This window comes from Microtus oregoni, unplaced genomic scaffold (genome assembly GCF_018167655.1).
Source record: "Microtus oregoni isolate MIOR12 unplaced genomic scaffold, Mior012 000067F_000, whole genome shotgun sequence".
NCBI classification, from domain to species: domain Eukaryota; kingdom Metazoa; phylum Chordata; class Mammalia; order Rodentia; family Cricetidae; genus Microtus; species Microtus oregoni.
The window spans coordinates 2,947,901-2,970,412 of NW_024543953.1; the positions used below are offsets into that span (position 1 = coordinate 2,947,901).

The 22,512-nt window shown below is 45.4% G+C and overlaps 1 protein-coding gene across 6 annotated transcripts in view; it reads left to right on the top strand.

The window, feature by feature from the left end:
* Positions 1-3,017: 3,017 nt before the first annotated feature.
* The window catches only part of Mamld1 (mastermind like domain containing 1), a 129,150-nt gene continuing 109,655 nt past the window's right edge, over positions 3,018-22,512 (top strand). For 3 of the 6 annotated variants that reach the window (XM_041641001.1, XM_041640999.1, XM_041640996.1), the window contains exon 1: positions 3,018-3,297. The gene's annotated coding sequence lies outside the window, so the exon portion shown is untranslated. Of the gene's footprint in view, positions 3,298-3,987; positions 4,103-13,869; positions 13,953-22,512 lie in introns of those variants that run through there. The other 3 variants (XM_041640997.1, XM_041640998.1, XM_041641000.1) reach the window with 2 other exon arrangements.

Sequence of the window (22,512 nt, forward strand, 5' to 3'; positions counted from 1 at the left end):
AGTTCTAGAGAGAAAACAAAGAAGGGAAAGGGAAAGGAAGTGCCAGAGATGGGCGTAGGGCTTTGAAACATTACACAGGGTGGCCAGGTGACATTTATATCAAGACTAAAGGAAATGAGGAAGCTGGCCTGTCTGGGGGAAGTGAATTCCAGCCCTGGGGAAGAGCTAGTGCAAAGGACCTAAGGTGAGAAGGACCTAGCCTGTTGAAGATGGGCCAGGAGGCCCATGTGGAGTGATTTATGGTGATGGAGGAGGCAGGGAGCTCTGTCCCACTTGGCCATCAGAAGCCCTTCCGCTTTCTCAACTTTTGTGCAGAGTCAGTACAGCATTTTGCACAGTAGAAAGCAGACGGGTTTGCTGAAGGGAAGACCCTGGCCAATCTTGCTCCTGGAGTGAGCCAGTAGGAGGTGCAGGAGCCTGGAAGCAGAGGTTATCCACAGAGAAGATTGGGCCCATGCTTTTTTTTTTTTTTTTGAAGCCAGAATTTCTGTGGGACTGGATGAGGAGTATGGCTGAAAAAGAAGAATTATTGAAGCCTCCAAGGAGGAGGTCCTAGGTAAGTCAAAGAAGCACACTGCCTTGAGATCTTGAACTCTGGGACCAGCAGGGCCCTGGCTAAGTGGAGTGAAGAGAAAGCCCCCTCCCAGATGGCTAAATTCTCGTGTACTATTAGATGGCTAGGGGCCTTTGAATTAGCACTGCCAGGCAGTTAGCTTTTGGCCAGGTCCACAGCTGTGATCTGTGCTTCCTTCCAAAGACACTGGAGGAATGCTCATCACTGCCTTCCTGGAGGATGCAGTGCTTGGGGCTTGAGTGGTACACCACCAGTAGTAGAGCTCCATCTCCCCCTTTCTTGGTTAGTGCACATTTAAATGATAAGAGTCCATGAACACTGCTCCAGGGTGGTTGGCTATCCTACTCCTTTTAACTCTGTTCAATCAGATATTCTTGAAGAGACTCTCAAGCTCTCTCAGCCATAGGAACCCTAGATGGGGTCTCCTAGCAATCTACAGTCTCTGGTGGCAGCTGCAGGTCCAAAGTAGAAAGGATTGTGCCCTGCTCCAATGTATTCCTACCAAACTGCCAGGCTGAGACATGCACACTCCCCCCTCCCCGACCCATGGATGGTTCTTGCCTCCTTTATCCAGCATCCGTGCCTTGAGTTTGTGCCCAAAAAGAGCTGGGTCACCACAGAGCTTTAAAAAAGCTGAGGGGGGAGAACTCAGCTTTGTAGCACCTAAGATGCCCACCAGGAGATTTTTGTCGTGGTTGGTTCTAGATGTGTCTACCCCCCCCCCACACCCACTGTCCTATATCCTAGAGCTAAGGAGGGAAATGAAAGGGGGGGGGACTGTGTGGGCTACGCCCCCCTCCCCCCGCCATGACCTGGGACTTCCTAGGACAAGCAGACAAGAGCGCATTGCTACTAGTTAGAGGTACCTGCAGAAGCCCAGCGCTAGCTGTTGGAGTGAGTCATCAGTGACATTTCCCTGCGGTGCTCAGCCCCTGCTGCCACTGCTACTGCAGCAGCTGCTGCCGCTGCCACCAGGGATTTTTCAGGTTAGTCGCATGCCCGGGTTGGGTACCCTGAAGAAGGGAGTCAGCCCACACTACCAGAGAACAGAGATGGAGGTCTCCAGCCTCGGCGCCGGGGGTGGGGGGGTGGGGTGGGGGTTGGGGGGCACTGGCCCACTACGCAGTTTACAAGCAACTGGGGCTACTGCAAAAGCCACAGGTGTTGGTCCTGTGATCAACTCCTCCATAAACAACTAGTCCAGTCAAGCTTGAGCATGGTCTTTGCTCGCCCTGGGCCCAGAGAAAGAGACAGCAACAGAGAGACTATGGCCAGCGTGCCTGAGTTCCGGGATAAGCTTACTCACAGCGAGAACAACAATCAGCCTCTGAGCTGAGGACAGACAGGAGGGGGGCGGGGGGAAAGGGGGAGTGAGGAGGGGGACATCAAGGAGGGAGAAGGCGTGCGCACTTGCGCGCTGAGGGTGGGGTGGGGCACAGGCGTGTAGGTCAATGGCTGACACTTGGGAGCCTAGGTCCCTACTGGAATCACTCCTGGCTGGTTTGTTTGATCATCCAGGTATGAGTTGTTGATGAGCCTACAGACACATTGCTTGCAGAGTGAGACCAGCGCCATCCGCCACGGAGCAGCTGCTACCTACTGCAGGTGAGCGCCCTTACCTGAAGGAAGAGGGAGAAGCGGCAGCTCTGGCTTCGGAGTCAAGCTGTGTTGAGATTGAGAAGGGGTCTCCCTCTCTGTTTACTTCATCATCATCTGTCTGCCTCTCTCTGTCAGCTTTCTCTTGGTTTCTGTCTCTCACCCTCGTCTTCAATCTCTCAGGCTAAGTCTGGAACATTCTCTCACCTTATCACGGTTGAGTGCTGGCTTTTCGGCTCACTCTCACTCTTCTGTCCTTCCATAATGCTCGCTAGCCACCAACTTGCTCTGTTCTGAAACTAACTGGAAAAGTTAACCTGAGGCGTGTGACTTTTCCTCTAGGCCCAGGGTCTCCTATAGCCCTGGAGTGGCCCCATCCCATTCTTATGACTGGGCTTGTTTTCTAACCCCGCTATTGCTTCTCCCGATCAGCGCACAGTGCAGCCACTTGACTTCGTTGGTATAGGCCACCCTTCACCTCCTAAGGAGCCTTCGAGGTAACTATGCCCTCACCCTTTCCACTTCTCTAGTCTCTCCTAGCTGCCCCAGGGAAAAATGAGGCTGCCACTGCGAATCCAGCCCGCTGTTCCTTCGCCCATTAAAAAGTGTCTAGAGGATTTGGGAAGTCCCTTGAGCGACCGGCTCTTAGTTTGCTTGTGTCTACATCCCGGTCTGGAAACCCTGCATTTTAAGGCTTGAGGCCGGTGGGGTCGCAGGCAGGGCAGCGCAGCTTCTCCTTTAAGACCAGAGCTGCTCGTCGCCGTGAGTGTGAGGGTGTGTGAGTGTGCGGCGTGCGTGTCTCCTCCTCCCCGAGTGACACAGCAGTGAGAAATGCCTATCAGTAACTTAAACCCCCCCGAAACTCCACCTTCCGGGCGCGCGGCGCGAGCCGGGCGGTGGGAATGGAGCGAGCAGATTGAGGCCGCCACTGCAGCGCCGCCAGCATGAACTTGGCTGCGAGCTGAAGCGGCGGGCAGCGGGCGGGCGCGGGGGCACCGGCCGCTAGCCAGGGGGTGATCTTCAATCCGGCTGGGCCATTCGGCGGGCGCCTGGGGGAAGGCTGCCTGTGCCGGCGGCTGCCCGCCCCTCCGACTCTGTCCTGGCTGCTGCTGGAGCTCCGCAACACGGTAAGGGTGAAGGCAGATGCGGGAGGTCCGACTACTAGGGTGGGGGGGGGGGCTCCAGAGTGCACTTATAGCCCCCGCTTATAGTCTCTATCTTTGAGGATCCGGGGCCCCGGGATGCTGTGAGATGGGAGACCCCAAAGTTTGCTCTGAGCACACGGCCCACCTGGCGCTGGGGGTTGGCCGCCCCCCTCTCGGACTGGCCTAACTGGGGTGAGCGCAGGTCTCAACGTCCAGGGTCTTTGGTCTCTGCCTTCTTTTAGGGGCCCCAGAGGGAGTCCAAAACTGGGCGGAGGCAGCTGCATTCCGAGGAGGAAAGGTATAGAGGGGCGCAAGCTGCGCGGGCTCCACGGGCTACATTAGGTTAGCAGGAAGCACCCACTCCATCCCCACACCCCTGGGCCGCTTGCTCACTGCCCAAGGTGCCATCAGAGATTCTGTCTTTCCATGCCAGCCCCCGAGTCCAGCAGTGGGCACTAGATGAGGAATACCCCTGCCCCAAATCAATTTGCTGCCGCGGAACAGAGTGTGGGGTGTGCGCGTTGCCCTGCGCTTCCCCCACCCCATTTGCCAACTCCTCCTCATGAAAGCAGCCTGGAGCAAAACTGGGGGCCCGAGGCAGCCCCTACTGATTCCCACCCAGCGTTCCCAGAGCCCCTGCGCAGGAATTGGCGCTCCAAGCTCCCGGGCATTCTCTCTGCAGCCTAGACAGGCGCCAGGCTCTGCCTAAGGCGGGTGGGAAGCCCCCCGGAGCGCCGCCAAATACTTTTCTTGGCCACTTGGTTTGGCCAGGTTCCGTCCTGATGCAGTGAGTATGAAGCCTGGAAAGCTAGCGGTGCTGTCTGATTTCGATCGGTGATTAAATTCGGACTGAGCGGACACTAATAGGATTACCCCACAGAAAAACTCGGCCCTAAAGCCATTGGAACCTGGGCAAACAGACGCGCCTCAATCTGGGGGATTCGCTCCCCGCTGGGCTCCTGCAGCTGGGTGCGGCTGAGTCGGGCACCCCGAATGTGGGTGTGTGAGAGCAAGGGCAGGAGCACGGAGTGTCTAGGGAACCTGGGGAGATTGGATTCCAGTTGCTGGGGTAGCTTGTCCTTGTTATTTGGCAGCAGAAGGAACCCCTTAGAGTACCGTCCTCAAGCCAAATGTTCCCTTTGCGGGTAGCCGACTAAGGCCGGTTCTGGGACATTGTCTGTGAGGGCGAGAGAGCCTAGTCGAGGAGAGCAGGTCGTGCTGTAACAAAGACGCAAAGTCTCCTCAAGCCTCAGCAATTCTCAAAGAGTTTGCTAGGGAGAGGGCCAGGGTCTTCCAGAGAAGACACCCGCGGGAATCATGTCTCCCCCATCGGCCCCGGGCCATGGCCGCTACTCCTGTTCCCTGCCTGCGGTGGGTGGATGGGAGCATCACAGCGGCTCGGCCCAGTTTCTTCGCAGGCGCAGGCTCTCGCTCTGGTGCCCACTGACCGGGCGGGGTCTACCATGCACCCACCAGGGCTTCCCGGCTGCCACCGCTGCTCAGGGCCCCTGGAGGCCGCGCAGCTTCTTTCCTTCCCTCCCTCCCACCTCTTCTTGTCTTTATAGATTCCCCCCTCCCTCCCACCCCCGCCGCCGCCGCCGCCAACAATCCGCTTTATAAAAAGCCCCTTTGTTTCCCAGGAGGCTGGAGAGAGGGAAGGGGAAAGGGACTCAGAGGCAGAGGGCGGGGGAGGCAGCCTCCCTCCAAGTAGCTTCGAGCCGCTTGGGACAGGAGGGCTAGTGTAGGCAATGGGGGGGGGGTGTATTTTGAGGACCCTCTGTAAGAGCCCGGGAAATCTCGGAAAGCTCTTGTTCCTGACGTATTCTATGCACTTGGTCGGCCAGCCTTGTACACCCTAAATTCATGCAGCTAAGACTGTCTGGCCTGCTGTACTGGGAGCAGGCAGGAGCTAGGAGGGAGGCGGCGAATGCTCAGCAGGGTGGGCAAATGCTGCAGGTCCCTGTTATGACAGGGCTTGGGCATAGGGGGCGCCCTTTCCTCGGTTTCGCTTTACTTTGGGGCGCCCCTCTCAGCCAAAAAAAAAAAAAAAAAAACAACCTAGGGTGGCTGCTGAGCCTGTAGGCAGCAGAGGCACTGGTAATGGTTTGAGACTTTGACCACCTTGTAGTCTAGTTATATTCCTCTTCTTTCCTGCTCCCTACTATCGTATCCCCCCCCCCCCCACACACACACTCCACAGGATTGAAACTCTCCGAGGGTGCCCTTTGTTTGAGGCATGAAAAGTGAGTAGCCGCGGCCACCTCTAGGGTAGTCTGGAACTGTAAGTGAACGCAGAAGCTGCCAGGGACCACGCATTGGCCAGTTGCCTCTATACAAACACAGGGTCTGGCAACAAGGGGTGTCCAAAATGCACCGGCATCAAGTTTTTAGCTGGACTGAGGATTTATGGGCTGTGTTCCTTCCACCTGCTTCCCCCCACCCACCTAACTTGGGATAAAACCAGGCTTGCCACGTGGGAGGTTAAGCCTGATGTTACAAGTAACCTTTCACATCCTGTCAGCCCGCTCCTCAGGGCTTCTCCAAAAGAACTAAGTTCCTCAGGGAAGATAAGGTTACTGATAAGAACAAAAGGTGACAAATAAGAAGGGGTGGGACCTAACTCAAACTGGTAGTCTCTAGAGTAATCCTACTCCTCTCGGTCCCTCCTTGCTTCCACCCTTCCCGGTACCCCCTTAATCTGGTGTTGAAGTCTTTGTGAGTACAAGCGCCTGCAGATGCATTCCTTTCTACGTCTTTCTCCCGCTCCACCCCTATAGCACTAAGTGTGTTGTCTGAACATTTTTTGGTCTATAGAGTAGTAGGTGAAGTGGTACCCCCCCCACACGCACACACACATCCCAGTTACATCTAAAATCATAAGAAAGTAATCAAAGGGTGAACTGTTGGTTCTACTTTCTCCTCCTTTTGTGCATTTCTTCTGGAGCAAGATCATTGGAAAATAAATGTGCTGATGTGTGAGATGGAACATATGGTACCTCCAGAAGAGAGGAGCTGAAATGGCCTTGAACCTGCCGGACAGCTGTTTGCTGCCAGCTAGAGCAGCTAATCAGCTTTTTCCCCTTAAAGTAACAGCCCTCTTTTCCGTTGATGACCAGTAGCATATTAAATAGGATGTTCTCCAGAGGGGAAAAGTGATGGGATTCTATATTGTTTTGTGCTTTCACAGATCTCTTGTGTTTTTGCTGCTCGGGGAGCTTGTCTTGCTCTCTAGCTCTACCTGTGTCCAGCTTGTGCCTGTTTCCTCTAGTATTTATGAGAATGATGCTCACAGTAGAACTTGGGAATCAGGGAAGGGGAAGAAAGGGATGAGCTGCTGCTGTTAGGAACACCAGCAGTGCTGCCCCTAGTCTCCCTTTAAAAACATCTTAAGAGTTGAAGGGCTTCCTTACGAGATCTCCATTAAAACCATTCTCTTCCGGCGAGGACCATTTTCAGTTTTTTCTTCAGTACAATGTGTGTGTGTGTGGGGGGGGGGGGGCAGTTTGGCGTTGGAAGAAAGGCTTTAGAAGACACAAGGAAATTCCATGTTAGGAAATCATTAGCAAAGGGTGACTTTGTCTGTTTTCCTGCCACTGACGCTGACAGTGACACAGATGTGTGGGTTGAAACAGGAACGTCATTGAATTTTTAAACTGAACCAGGAAATAGCCTGTTGCTGGAGTTGGGGGGGGGGGTTACACATTCATTGCCTGTTAAGATAGAAGGTTTGCTGTTGCCAATCCTTTTCAGTGAAGAAAAGGCATTTTTAAACCCAGCAGCAATTTAATCTTTTCTCCCCCTCGCTAAAGGCTTAAAATGCACCTGATAGTGAATCATGCTTAGGAACTCCATTACTGTTTGGGGTTATGGGAAGAACAAAAATTGATCGTAACCAAGTGGTTCTCCTGGCAGAAGTAAGCCTACTTTTTAAAGGGGCTTTGCATATGTAGTAACCATTTTCAATTTCAGTGATTCTGATTTTTCTTTCCCTGAGACAGTAGATGGTTGATCAGATAATTTGACTAGAAACTGGGTAACATTCTTTTCTTTCTAAAAACTTCTATTAATTAACAGAGGGATCACGGGTAAGCTTGTCCTCCCTCCTTGCATTCCCCCTTTAGCCCCTGAATCTGATTCCCTCCGAGTTTCTAAAGTATTAGGATCTGTGAACAAAAATGGTCATTTTCTGGGAAAATGAAGCATCAAGTTCAGCCTTGCCATTGGGGAAAACAGTAAGATAGATAAAGAAATGGGGCTAAGATTTTAAGAGACATTGAAAAGGGGGGAATTAATGTGGCAGAAGGCCAATCAAAACAATATTAAAGTGGGAAGTGCCCCCCCCTTGTGTATTTGCAAGTGTGAACTTCTAACCTCGAGTTATAGACAAGGAGGCTGAGAGGCAGCCCAGAGTGCCTCTTGTCCAGTACCCCTAATCCAGCCCTCTTGGGGCCTATTGATGGCAGGCCTCCTAATCACTGGGCTGGTCTACAGATAACGGGATCTAAACTCTTTGAAATTGGACTGGCATATTTCCAGAGGACTCATTAAATATAGAGCAGATTTGCTGCCTTGCAGTTATTTAGCAAAGGTTACAAGGACAAAAAGGCCTGCTATCCACATACACACATGACCCACTGGGATATGGATTCAGAACTCGATGCTGAACCTTTTCTTAACCCTCGAGTTCTGAGGAGTGTCTTCTAAAGAACACATTTCCTACTTTAAGGATTCAGCAGCAGTGGAAGAATCTGCCACTGTCCTGCTTGATGTTAATATTGATTTTATAACTGGTAAGGGTGGACGTTATGAAGAAAGACCTTTTATCCTCTCAGTTCTTTGGCAATTATCTTGCTGCCATAAATGTTGATACACATATAATTGATGTAACTAAAAAAAATTCCCCTTATCCAAGCAAAAATGGCTGAGTGTTTGTTGGGGCAGAGAGAATGCTGAGAGTGTGAATAGACCGACCCAGATGTCACTGGAGAGGGAGATAAATGATGGAAGAACAGGAGCTGATTACTATGGATCGGCACAATGAACCCATTCCCATTCCTCCACCTCTCACACCACCACCACCATGAAGGGGTAACCTAGGCAGCACCATTCAACTGGTTGGCAAGAAAGGAGCATTGTAAAGCTTAGTTGGTACCATTATGATTTTAAAATTTTTAGACAGCAAATCCATGAACATCTTTAGGACTTTGAGAAGCAAAAATTCACAAGTACAGTGTTGTGGTATGTGTTTATTATTTGTTGCTAGTGTTGTGCCATTGTTCTTGCTACCTAAGTGTAGCAGAGGAAGAAGAAAAGGCCTCCTGCAGCTGGGGCCTGTGAATCAAGGAGGTCTGCATAAGGTGAGAAAGGGTTAGCACATTATAGCATATTCATATACGTCCTGTGCGGTCCTGCCCCTAATTACCAGTCCAGAGCTGTTAGTCCTGGAGCATGTATGCAATGCGAGCTGAAGCTGGCATTGAGTTGAGCTTCTCCTTGTCTGCTCTTTCCCCTCCAGTTGTTCTCTCTCCCGTCCTTCCTTTCCCAGACCTTCCTTGGTTTTTCCTTGGAGCCTCACGTTTTCTCCTAAAATATGACCTCCCTAATTTCCAAACAATTGGACATGTTACAATCTAAGAGTCCCCTGGGGAAAGAAACCCGGCCAAAGGCACTGAACTCCGTAGAGTAAAGGTTTCTAGGGACACGATCTTGGGCAAAAGAAGGCAAAAAGCTCTTTGCAAACTCCATGAAACTTTCCTAGACCAGATGGACTGTTTTGACCTCTAATCTCTTCAAGCTCCAGACATCCCCATTGTCTCCTGCATCTAGTTCATAAGACAAGGACCTTGCCTAGGCCCTGGAGATAGTTCTAACCCATGATCACCTAATTCTGTCTTTTGACCTTCAGTTAGCTAGTGATTCTTTTTTTATTGTGAAGTCTAAGACCCACCTGTAGTTCCTTACTTTCTCTGGGTACCCTTTTGTGTGTTCTGCCCCACCAGCTATTGTGTTTTCCACCTTTCTCGTACCTGTAGGAGTACCTTGACACTAGGCCATAGGGATACCTGTCTGCTGGTTTTAGAAGAGGTCAGGCTAAAGGGCCAAAGCTACTGAATAGAATAGCATCTAGCTTAGGAGAGTCTGCAGGCCCTGGTGGTGGGAGGGCAGGACCTTAAAAAGGCATGGCAATAAATTGCAGTGCTTCGGGGTGTCCAGAGTGTTCTGTGCAATTGAACCAAGCCCCACATTGCTAACCATCCACATTTTCCCCTAGAATTTCGCCTGAAAAAAAATTAACTCTCAACTTCTTTCATTGGCACACTGGCACCTCAGTTCCAAAGGATTGTAAAGGAGATTGGGACCACGGGTTTGCTTGCCTGTTTCATGGCCCCAGTTAGCAAGCTGACCATTGTCACTATGCACAGTTAACAAAGGAACACCAACTCCTCTGAAGACTCACTTGCAGAAAGATTAACCTTATTGTAAGAAGGAGAAGTCCGGTGATTTTACAGAAGAGAAGACTGAGGCCCAGAGAGCTGCCCAACTTTTCCAGGAAGATGAGAAGGGCTGCCCAAAGTAGCCACATACTTGCCCTCCAGTTCTCAGACTTGTCCAGAAGATGCCTTTTGCTCAGAAGTTTGAGTAGACGGGTGGTTTTTCAAGGCAAATCAAAAGTGGTGAGAGGAGATGCAGGGCCTGGAGGAGGAGCATTTTGAATTGTGCTGTAAGATAATCTACCCTTGTATCTGTGTGTGCTATGGTCAGGACGTCATGGGGAACTATTGGAGTCACAGCTGCAAGACTGGACCACGTTGGAGAGTGAAGGCTGCAAATTCATAATCAGTCTGGGGCTTGGCAGCAATAGTCTCTAAAGGGATGATGTCTCACCCTGCTTTCAAGTTGGGCAGTCAGTGCTGTGGAGAGCTTTGCTGGGTAGTCTTTGCTGGCATTTGTAGGATGTTGTTTGGGTTTTATTCTCAGTGAGTCCTCGGTATTAATATCTGTCTATGGAAGTTCCAGCACCGACTTTGGAATTCAAAATGGGACAGGAGTTTCGGGGTAATTGCCAACATCACATGCTTTGTGAGGCTAATTCTGAAAGCCTGGCATGCATTATGCTAGGTTTGGGGAGGAGAGCACAGTGTTTCTGAGCTGCGTGTCTGTCAAGGATTAATTTAACCTCTAATTACTAAATTTTCTTTGCTGTGTGTTGCATGAACATGTTACAACAAAGCTCAAAGTATGCTATTTTATTTCACTGCCACTCTAAAATTAATTTCAGGGATTTGGAGTCAAATCTGACCCACTTGGTGTTAAAATAGTTGTGCTGACATTGGAATTAAAGTGAACAATCTGGTTCTTTCTAGAGATGCCCCAGCCACAGAATAAAGAGCTTGATTATGTTATTTGTTCTCACAACCCTCAAAATGAGCTCTTGGCAGCATCAAGGAGTGTCGCTACACTAATCCTTTTGGGAACTCAACACCCCCAGGGAGCCCCAGAAGCTGCCTCTATATTTTCTAGGTGTTCCCTTGGGATTGAGAATCATGCCTTGAGCAGCAGGGCAGCCCAGAGGTCCTTTCCTTCCCACTAATAATACAATATGAAGCCATTATCTAATTGTAGCCTCCCAGGAGCCTGCTCTGGGGCCCAATCAGATCCATAATATCACAAGATTAAACTCATGGGGTCCCCAGTTTCCTGTCCCTCCTCCTAGTTGCCATTGCATGTGCTTTTGCCCATTCTGTCTTCTCTTAAAGCAGCTAGGTTTATCAGGGGTGGTTACGTTCAGAGCATATTAGATATGAGTATTGATACTGGACTGCAATGCAGAGTGTCTCAGACGTACTTTCATTTTTAATCTGGAAGGGGGAATCGTGCCAGTTACTTGAAAGCAGATCTCACCTATCAACTTGAGACAGCATCATGTAACTGAACAAAACAGTGGTGATTTGTAAAGCATAAAGTGTGGCAGTTGGCCATTGCCCTGACTTGATCGGGGGAGGGGGAGGGAAATGGGAAGCGGTTGCGGGGAGGAGGCAGAAATCCTTAATAAACAAATAAATTAAAAAAAAAAGATACACTGGTTTGGGACCACGTTCATGAGGCTGGGAGAAGCCCCCAGTGCTGTAGTGAGAACACCCACCCACCTGTGCTCCAGGGTCATCTCTCATGCCAACTACGGACACTTAAGGCCACTCACTTCCTCTTGATAGGCCACAGTTTCCTCATTTGTACAGAATAGGAATGAACTAAGGGAATCCAATGCCCTCCTCTAGCCATGGTATTCTGTGATTGGAGAGCACAGTAAGATAGAAAGTTCTGAAAATATTTGGAAGTGACATAATGATCAATTGTTTTAGATTACCAAAGACTTGAATGCATAGGGGTGTTTTGCTTTTGTTTGGGTAGGAGGGCATGGAGACAGTTAGATAAAGGAAAGCAGTTCTAGAGGTTTGGCTAAAGCCAAAACATTGACAGTTCTTTGTATATGGCCAAAGAATAGAAAAACGGGAAATTCCCATAAAGACTTCTCATTTTGCACGTGAGGATACTGGAACTGAAGAAAACTCCATACCTCCCAAGGGCTATCCAGCAAGTTACAAGACACCAAACTAGCTCAGGCCTCGGGAGTCCCATCTTGCAAAACACCCCATAGTTCCTAAGCACCAGCAGAAGAAACCTTTAGACTGCCCATTACAAATGGGCCTGCAGTCCGCAGAATACAGAACTGCGAGCATTTTCTTTCTAGCGACCAAACAGTAGCTTATCGGGAAGGAATTTTTATCCCTCACCTCTTCCCCTAACAGCCATGAGTTGTTTTCAGCTAACAGTAAATATTGAATTTTGTTGGTCTTGTACCGATGCCCAATTTCAAATAAAACAGATTTTATGAATAATGGGGGGTGGTCTCTAGGGGCTTGTTATTTGAAATTATTTCATTTTAAACAGATGGCTGTTTTAGGTTTGACTTCGTGTTTTCTAATTTTCATTAGAGAAAGAAAAAACAACCCCAAGCAACCCCACCCTTATTTTTGTAATGAGTAACAGTTTGTCTTGTCTAAAAGAAGCTTTTAGTTTCTCAACTGTTTGCACTCAGAGTGCTCAGCCTTAGTTTGCTTTCTTTTTTTTTAAATTTATTTATTTATTAAGGATTTCTGCCTCCTCCCCGCAACCGCTTCCCATTTCCCTCCCCCTCCCCCCGATCAAGTCCCCCTCCCTCATCTGCTCAAGGAGCTATCAGGGTTCCCTGACCTGTGGGAAGCCCAAGGACCGCCCACCTCTATCCAGGTCTCCTAAGGTGAGCATCCAAACTGCCTAAGCTCCCCCAAAGCCAGTACGTGCAGTAGGATCAAAAACCCACTGCGATTGTTCTTGAGTTCTCAGTATTCCTCATTGTCCGCTATGTTCAGCTAGTCCGGATTTATCCCATGCTTTTTCAGACCTACGCCAGCTGGCCTTGGTGAGTTCCCGATAGAATATTCCCATTGTCTCAGTGTGTGGGTGCACCCCTCGTGGTCTTGAGTTCCTTGCTCGTGCTCCGTCTCCTTCTGCTCCTGATTTGGACCTTGAGATTTCTGTCCGGTGCTCCAATGTGGGTCTCTGTCTCTGTCTCCTTTCATCGCCTGATGAAGGTTAATATTCATGAGGATGCCTATGTGTTTGTCTTTGGATTCACCTTCTTATTTAGCTTCTCTAGGAACATAAATTATAAGCTCAATGTCCTTTATTTATGGCTAGAAACCAAATATGAGTGAGTACATCCGATGTTCCTCTTTTTGGGTCTGGCTTACCTCACTCAGGATAGTGTCTTAGTTTGCTTTCTTAATCATGGAACTGTGCTGGCCACCTAGAGTTCATGAGGTGCTTACAAATATACCCATTTCTTCTGGACACTGGCGCTAGCTCTAGGATTGCTCCTCCCACTTCAGCCTAGGCACTCCCACTTCTGTGGACTGCGTGGAGGGGAGAGTCAGGAAACTCTGGGCTTGGTGAGGAAGTAGCCGGTGAGCTGAGTTGAGTCCAGCTTCACCATCTTATTTTGTGGCCCATCTCTCTTTGAGCTCCACCAGTCTATCACTACACTGAGGGAGCATCTGGGGGTGATTTTTCTTGTTATGTTGAATCCCCCTGTTTTGAGGATGTGATTTGACCAGAGTTGGGCCTGCCAATGGTTATATTTATGTATGTGTGTGTGTGTGTGTCGGTATATACAGCTACTTGTGCTTGTGTGTGGAGGCCTGGAGTCAACATGAGCTCTCTTCCTCTTTCACATACCACCTTGAATTTCATGTTCAGTGAGAAACTCTATCTCAAAGAGTAAGGTGGCAAGCGATAGAAGAAGAGAGCTGATGGGGGGGATCTGTCTACCTCCACAAGGCTTAAAAACATGTCTGTTCATCAAGTAGCCACTAAGCCATTCTCCAGGGCTACATTTTGATGTTTCTGCAAGAGAAAGGTAGATATCTGGGCAAATACATTCACTAATTATGTAATGCACTGAACTCCTGATGACTGACCTCCAAAAAATGTGTTCCCTTTTCCTCCTGTCCACAGTGGGACTGGCTTTAGGCTGCCTCTTTGCTTCATGAGAACAACAAAGAAGGAGCATGTGGTACGAAAGTGGAGCCCCAGCTAATGTAAGCCATTCAAAATGACCAAAAGTTATCTAGAAAAATAGATTCAGCAAAAGATTTTTATGTGTTTAGTATGTACAGGCATTACAAAAGATGTGGATGGATGGATGGATGGATGGATGGATGGATGGATGGATGGGCGGACCATGAGCTATTTAGTAGCCACTGTGAAAATAAAGATACACATGAATGGCATGTCAGAGATACAAGCATGAACAAAGCAGAAAGATGACAAGTGCCTTGAAGGAAAAGAAATCAAGGGAGTTAAGCAGTGCCAAGGAGGGTGAGCTTTTCAATATGATGGGCAAGGACTTCAGTGAGGAAGATTGGAACAAAATGTGAAACCAGAGTGCTGTCCAATAGAAATAATTTAAGCTGCAAAACCAGAAAATAAGCAGATTGAATTAGTTTGAATGATGTATTTTTATTTAACCCAACATATCTAAACTATTTGGCATGTAATCAAGACATAATTAGTAAAATGTTGTATACTCTTATTATTTATGTCTTTGCATTTAGTGTGTTTTACCTTTACAACACAAGTCATTTGGGACTTGCTAGATTTTAAATTTTTAATAACCACATGAAGTTAATGACAAATTTATTAGACAACACACTTCAGGTTAGATGTCCTCATTTTCGTATATCTCTAATCAACTGCACTTTATAGGGTGATTCTGTATTGAATGGTTTAGAATTTTTAAGCATATTAATTTACTACTTACCATTAATTTGCATAGGTTCTTTTGCATGGATATTTAATAGCTCTTCACATCTTCATTCTCATACATCTACCTGTTCTTCATGAATTCATCCTTTCATCATTTGCTATGTCATATGCGTCCCCTGCAAATATCTCTACCTGAAGGCAATTGTCTGGTTTGTAGGCTTTCTGTCTTATATGAGGTGGGTCTGGAGAGAGTTAAACAGAGTAGCTGGCATCTGCCACACTGATTGAGATTTTAAAGAGCACTGGTAGTGGGTCCACTGTCCAGGTTTGACTTGAAAGCTATCCAATTGGCAGTTACTATTTTCTTTTTTTTTTTATTGAGAAAAAAAAATTTCCGCCTCCTCCCAGCCTCCCACTCCTCCCCCCTCCCCCCACTCCTCTCCCCGTCCCCTCATTCCTCTCCCCCCCCCCTCCCCCACTCCTCTCCACCTCCCTCTCAAGTCTGAAGAGCAGTCAGGGTTCCCTGCCCTTTGGAAAGTCCAAAGACCTCCCCCCTCCATCCTGGTCTAGGAAGGTGAACATCCAAACTGGCTAGGCTCCCACAAAGCCAGAACATGAAGTAGGATCAAAACCCAGTGCCATTGTCCTTGGCTTCTCAGCAGCCCTCATTGTCCGCCATATTCAGAGAGTCCAGTTTTATCCCCTGCTTTTTCAGTCACAGTCCAGCTGGCCTTGGTGAGCTCCCAATAGATCAGCCCCACTGTCTCCGTGGGTGGGTGCACCCCTCTTGGTCCTGACTTCCTTGCTCATCTTCTCCCTCCTTCTGTTCCTCATTGGGACTTTGGGAGTTCAGTCCAGTGCTCCAGTGTGGGTCTCTATCTCTATCTCCATCCATCGCCAGATGAAGGTTCTATGGTGATATGCAAAATATTCATCAGTATGGCTATAGGATAGGATCATTTCAGGTTCCCTATCTTCAGCTGTCCCAGGAACTAACTGGGGACCTCGCCTTGGGCACCTGGAAGCCCCTCTAGGTCCAAGTCTCTTCCCAACCCTAAGATGGCTCCCTTAATTAAGATATGTGCTTCCCTGCTCCCCTATCCAACCTTCCTTTATCCCCATCATCCCGTTGCCCCAAGTTCTCCCCATCCTACCCTTCTCACTTTTCTCTCCCCATCTCCCCTTACCCCCCTCCCACCCCACCCTTAAGATCCCGATTTTTTGTCTGGCAATCTTGTCTACTTCCCCTACCCAGGAGGATAGCTATATGTTTTTCTTTGGGTTCACCTTCTTATTTAGCTTCTTTAGGATATCAAATTATAGACTCACTGACCTTTATTTATGGCTAGAAACCAATTATGAGTGAGTACATCCCATGTTCATCTTTTTGGGTCTGGGTTACCTCACTCTTGGAAAGCAGTGTTTCGGTTTCTCAGGAAATTCGGGATCAACCTACCCCTAGACCCAGCAATACCACTCTTGGGAATATACCCAAGAGATGCCCAATCATATGACAAGGGCATTTGTTCAACTATGTTCATAGCAGCATTATTTGTAATAGCCAGAACCTGGAAACAACCTAGATGTCCTTCAGTGGAAGAATGGATGAAGAAAGTGTGGAATATATACACATTAGAGTACTACTCAGCGGTAAAAAACAATGACTTCTCAAATTTTGCATGCAAAAGTTACTATTTTCTTAATGCCAACATGTACCTGGAAATTCCTGTGCTCTTGCTTCTTAGACAGTCATTTATCAAGCTAGATATTTTCTGAGCATGAACCCAAAGGTCTTTACTCTTTGCTCTTTACACCTTACCTTTGGGGCATTGAATGGTCATTTGTAAGCTTTTGTAATTTATTTAATTTTTGTATTTGACATGAATGCAGTCTTCCTTAATCACTATCATCATCATCATCATCGATAGGGGAATAACTAACATGTATAATGTTCTGGGTTACATTATCAGCACATTACATCCACACACAAAAAAAGAATAATTCCAATAATTTCTGAATACCAACCAATTTGTTTCTAAGGAGTTAAGATTTTGGCATATTTTCTTTATATCTTATTCACCCCAGACAGATCATACTTACATACACACATTACTTTCTCAAACTTGTATTGAACAAATTGTGGACACACTGTTCTTTGAACTCCCAGATACATAAATACATACATACACACATGCATACATACATACATCTCACACACACACACACACACACACACATCCTAGAAACAAAAGGAATTCTCACACAGAAGCACAGGATGTTGATCAAAATCATAACTCTAATATCGGTGCTAATTTTTCTAAAGAATGCAATTTGGAAACTTTGTTAAAATTTTGTAGATTAAACCCTGGCATAGACTTGCTAGGAATCCTAGGATGTCAGAAAATATACCTTACTTTAAACAATTTACCTCTTAACCCCAAATTGATGGTATGGTGGTATCGGGAGTGACATGATTGATAGGTGCTTGGGTCGTAGCGATAGAATTGTCATGAACTGTATTAGTATTCTTATAAAGCAAACCCAATAAACCCCCTGGGGTCTTCTTCCATATGAAAAGCCAAGTAGACTGCTATATGTGAACCAAGAGGCCAGTTCTTAGCTCAAATGTATCTACAATAGCTCTCCAGTTTCCAGAACCATGAAACAAAAATATTTTTATCAAAGTTAAAAACAAAACAAAACAGGTTTTGCCAGTTTTTCTAATAAAACCTTTAAAGCATAAGAGAAAATTGAGGATCATGCAGTACAATTGCCCGTGACTTCAGTCTCCTTTAATCTGGGACAATAGCTCAGTTTGCTTTGGTGTTTTGAAGCATTGATGTGTTTGGAGAGTACAGACTGCTTATTTCACAGAATGTCCCTCAATTTGGGTTTGTTGTCTGCTGTTTGCTCCTGGTTAGATTTGGACTGTGTGATTTTTGTTAGGAGTCACAGGAAAGTAATGCTGTGTCCCCTTAGTGCACCACATCAGGGGGCACATGAGGTTGCTGGCTGGCATTGTTGGTAATAGGCACTTGGATAACTTGGTTAAAGTCATGTCTTCCTTGTGCATCTCTCTTTTCCTCACGAGTTTGGCATCACTTGATGGCCATGCCTGAGGAAAGTTTATAGTAATGAAACTTTTAATTCCATTATCTTGTCTATATTTATTGTTTTGCTTTCTACTATAAGTAAGGCCTTACCCTCCCATATCGTAAGTAAATATATTTATTCATATATTGTTGTTACTATATTTGAAGGGTTTTATCCTAATTTAATAAGTTATGAACCTTTATTATTATCTATTTTTTCTTCTCAGATTGCTACAGTTTGGGCTCTTGAGAGCCTCTTCAAATTGGCTTGGATGTCTTTTTGTCTATCAGTATCTAATCATCTGAGCATCACCTTCATTTCCACTACAAGACACCAGGCCCAGTTTGTACTTACTTCTCCCTACATTAGCCCTTAAAATCACCCATTTTCCTAGGGAATCTTAGTTCTTTAAATGGATGCTAGTATTTAGAAACCTTAATGCAGATATTTCATGCATGGTCAATCCTACAGGTGTCTCAGCGTCCTCTCAGTCCACCAGGCTAAGAGATAATTTCAATCAAATCATAACTTTGTCCGTAAGGCCTACGTATCTACCTACCTAGAAATTTTGAGCTCACATTTATTCCTCTAAATTCCAATTCCATACCAAAGTTCATTCTGCCTTTCCTCTTTCCATTTTTATAATTCCTTTCGTAAACAGTGAGAAATCTCTGCTGTTATCCATAACATATCACTAAATCCTAGAGTACACAGAAGGTCATTTCAGCATTGCTAACCCATGATTGTGTGGAAGCTTGTTAACAAGGTCCAATATCAGTACACACACACACAGTGTCTTTAGCTTCTGACTGTACAATCCATCATTGTAAACAAACCAACCCGAGCTAAGTCTCTGTCTCTTCACTCCCAGGAAGCCACTTTGTCAACTATTAAGATTTTTCTATTTTTCTTTATCTTTTATCAGCCCTCCTCTACAAACACAACACATACACCTACGTGTGCACACACATACTCCTTTCTCGGAATTGGGAGAGCTAATTATGAGCATAATGCTCGTTTATTCCCCAAATATTTTAATGACAATTCCCTAAAAATAAAGACATTCTCTTGCAAAATAAATGCAACAACAACAAAAACAGGATTTAGTTTGTTTCTGATTGAACTCCTTTTGCTTTCTCTATTTTTTTTTTAATTCTTTGAGGGGCATGTGCATGTATGTGCGAATTAATAACAGTACAAGAAGTGAGAAATATTGCAATGGAAATCCACAAAAATATTTATTGTTTCTCTCCTTTCCTCCTCATTCTACTCATCTACTTTAGTTCACCAATATATTACCTTTTCCCCCATGCCCTTTTAACACAAATGGACACATTTGTGTATTTTCTAGACCAGATTTTTTTGCTTTCATAAAACATGGAACCTTACACACGCGTTTAGGCTTTACTTTGGCACTTGAAAACATGACCTAGTGAGCATCCTATGTCAGTGCGCAGAAGTCTTGGATCTTTCCTGACAGCTGCAGTGTACTACATTCCTGGCTGTTGGTATCTTAGGTTGTTTTCAATAGTTTGCACTTCTGCTGCTTCAAGAAGATGCTGGAATATATACATTTTCTTACTGTTGCAGCTGTATCTTCAGGGTCAGTTTTTATAGGTGTAATAATAACAAAGTACAAGTGTGTCAAAATGTAAAAACAAATGAAGTTTTGATATGCCTTGCCCGATTCCCTCCAGCAATCCATGAGAATGTCTCTTTCCCCAGAGCCTCCCCATCAAAGCATTTGCTATACTTTTTATTTTTTCTAAATCTGATAGGTGAGAAATGATATCTCAGTGTAGTTTAATTAGCATTTTTCTAATTATGAGTAACTTGGAACATCTTTTCATATGCTTAAGAGCCTTTTGATATTTTCTGTATGTGCATTATCTGTTAAAGTCTTTTCTTCCCTTTTCTATTGATTTTTTGGGGGAGTTTATATCCTCAATTTTAAGACTTTGTATGGTGATGATAATTGGGTTTTTATCTGCAATATTTGTTAGAAGTAATTTTCTAAATTTGTTTGTTCTCCTGGTATGCCAAAGGTTTTTGTTTGCTTGCTTGCCTGCTGTTTTGAGACAAGGCCTCATGATTCTCTTGTCTTCACTTAGCCGGTGCTAGAATTCAAGGCATGCATCACGATCAGCTGCAAAAGGGTTTCCGTGTACTTAAGGAACATCCTTTTCTGTTGCCACTCTTGGACGCTGACTCACAGAAAGCATTTCCTCACACCCAGGCTAAAGAACTTCACCCCCATTTTCTCCCAAATAATAGGCCAACTTTCATGGTTGATTTCCTTGGGCTATTAATATGTTCAAGGTTCATCCAGGTTGCATAATTTATTAGTTCTTACTCCTATTTTTGATACTTCTTGTTCTCATGTGTGTTTAATGCAGATGTGTATGGCTCATATTTGTACAGCAGCATGTGCCCACGAGTTCAGAGGCCAGAAATCAACATTTGGGTTCTTCCTCAGGAGATATTTTCCTTTTTGAGACAGGGTGTCTCTCTCTGGAAGCTGGGAGCCAATTATGCTAGGCTGATTGGCCAGCAACTTCCTGTGATCTACGTGTTTCCACCTGCCTAGTCCACCACGGCCATCTTTCCATGGCGGGTGCTGGTGATCAAACTTGGGTCCTCAGGTTTGTACAGTAAACACATTACCCACTAAGTCAACTCCTTTAATGTTTTATTTTCTCCAAATGTGAGTAAAATTTATGTTGACAGGGAGGCTGCTTGTTCGTTTCCCGGCTTCCCAGACTCCTGAAATAATCACACAAAAATCTGTATTAATTGCAGTACTCTTTGGCCAATAGCTTAAGCATATTTCTGGCTAACATTTATAACTTAAATTAACCCATTTCTATTAATCTGTGTATCACCACATGGCTGTGGCTTACCAGCAAGGTTCTGGCCCATCTGTCTCCTGTGGGCGACTACATGACATCTCCCTGACTCCACTTACTCTCTCTCTATATCTCTTCCAGCTGGTCTTTACTCTGTTAAGCCACTGGCTGAAAACAGCTTCTTTATTAACTGATGGCAATAAAATGTATTCACAGCATACATCACCTCCCACATCAAATTCAATTTGTCCTTCCACTCAGGTGATAGAAATTAGAGTTACCACAGTTTAGCTATTGTGAATAAAACTGTTATGAACATTCAGGTACAATCTTTTATGTGGATATATGTTTTCATGTCCCTGGGGTACATTCCTAGAAGAGGGATGTGTGAATTACACAGTAACTGTTTAACACTTTGAAGACGTGCCAAACTATAATCCAAAGTAGTTGTACCACTTTTACCATCTTGCCAACAATGCATTCCAGTTTTTCCACATCCTTGTCAATACCTGTAGTACTTATAAAGTGCTATTTCATTGTAGTTTTGATTTACATTTTTGTTGACTGATAATGTTGAGCATCTTTTGTGTGTTTGTTATCCATTTGCATATTTTCTTTGAAGTGTTTGTTCAGACTTTATCCATTTTTAAGTTGAGTTGTCCTTCAATTCTTTAATAAATATAAAGAATCTTAATACATTCTGAGTATTAGAGTCTTACAGTATTGCTAGTAAGTTTTATGTTCTATGGGCCATTTTTTTACTGCCTTATATTGTCAGTAATAAAAGTTATTTTTGTTTGTTCTTTCTGCATTCTTTTGTGTGTTAACACATGTGTGGGCATGTGTGTGTGTGCACAAGGGCATGTGAGCATTGCATACCATGGAACAAGTGGAGACTAGAGAGCAACTTTCAATATTCAATTCTTTTCTTCCACCAAGTGGGTACCAGGAATAAACTCAGGTAGTTGAACTTGGGAGCAAATGTCCTTATCTGCTGAGCCATCTTGTGGGCCCAACAACATAAAAGCTTGCTTTAATTTTCATAAGGCCTAATTTATTTTGTTTTCCTGTCATCACTTAGACTATTAGAATTATACTTAAGAAATCACTGTTTAATTCAAGGTGCCAAAGATTTCGTCTTGTTTCTTATGGTTTTAGTTTTTACACATAGTTTTACCTTCCATTTCTGATTTAGTTTCATTAAAACCATATTGAATTAACAGGCAAAACTTTCCATAATTAAGTTGTATAATGTGATGATTATATTTAGATATACATTTTAAAACAATTACTACACTCAATACATCCATTAGCCCCTGTGGTTACAGTGTTTGTATTGATCACATTTAAAATCTACTCTGTGAGTGTTAATGACACTTATAATTTGTTCTTTTAGCAAGTGTTTTTTTTTATTTATTTGTACGAGGCAGTTTACCTACATGTATATCTCTGCACAATGTGCATGCATGGTGCCTTAGAAGCTAGAAGAGGATGTTGGATCTCCTGGGACTAGAATTTCAGAAGGTTGTGATCAGCCCCCATGTGGATGCTTGTAACCAAACCCAGGTCTTCAGGAAGATCAGTCAGTGCTACTACCTGCTGAGTCATCATCTCTCTACCTCAATATGCTAATTTTTCTGAGACATGGTCTCACTATGTAAGCTTGGATGGCCTCAAGTGCAGAGAACTGCTTGGATCTGCCTCTTCCGTGCTAGGATTAAAGACCTAAGAACAACACAGTGATGTTAACTATAGTCATCATGCTATACATTAGTTATCCAGAACTTATATATCTCATAGCTGATAGTCGGTGTACATTTCACAGGTCCTGGCAACCATTCTAATCTTTGCTTCACAAGTTCAAGTATTATGGGCAGTGCTGCAGCCAAGTATAGTCAAACCTGTATCTCTTTCAGATCGTGATATCATTTTTACTAGGTAGAGTGTATAGGAG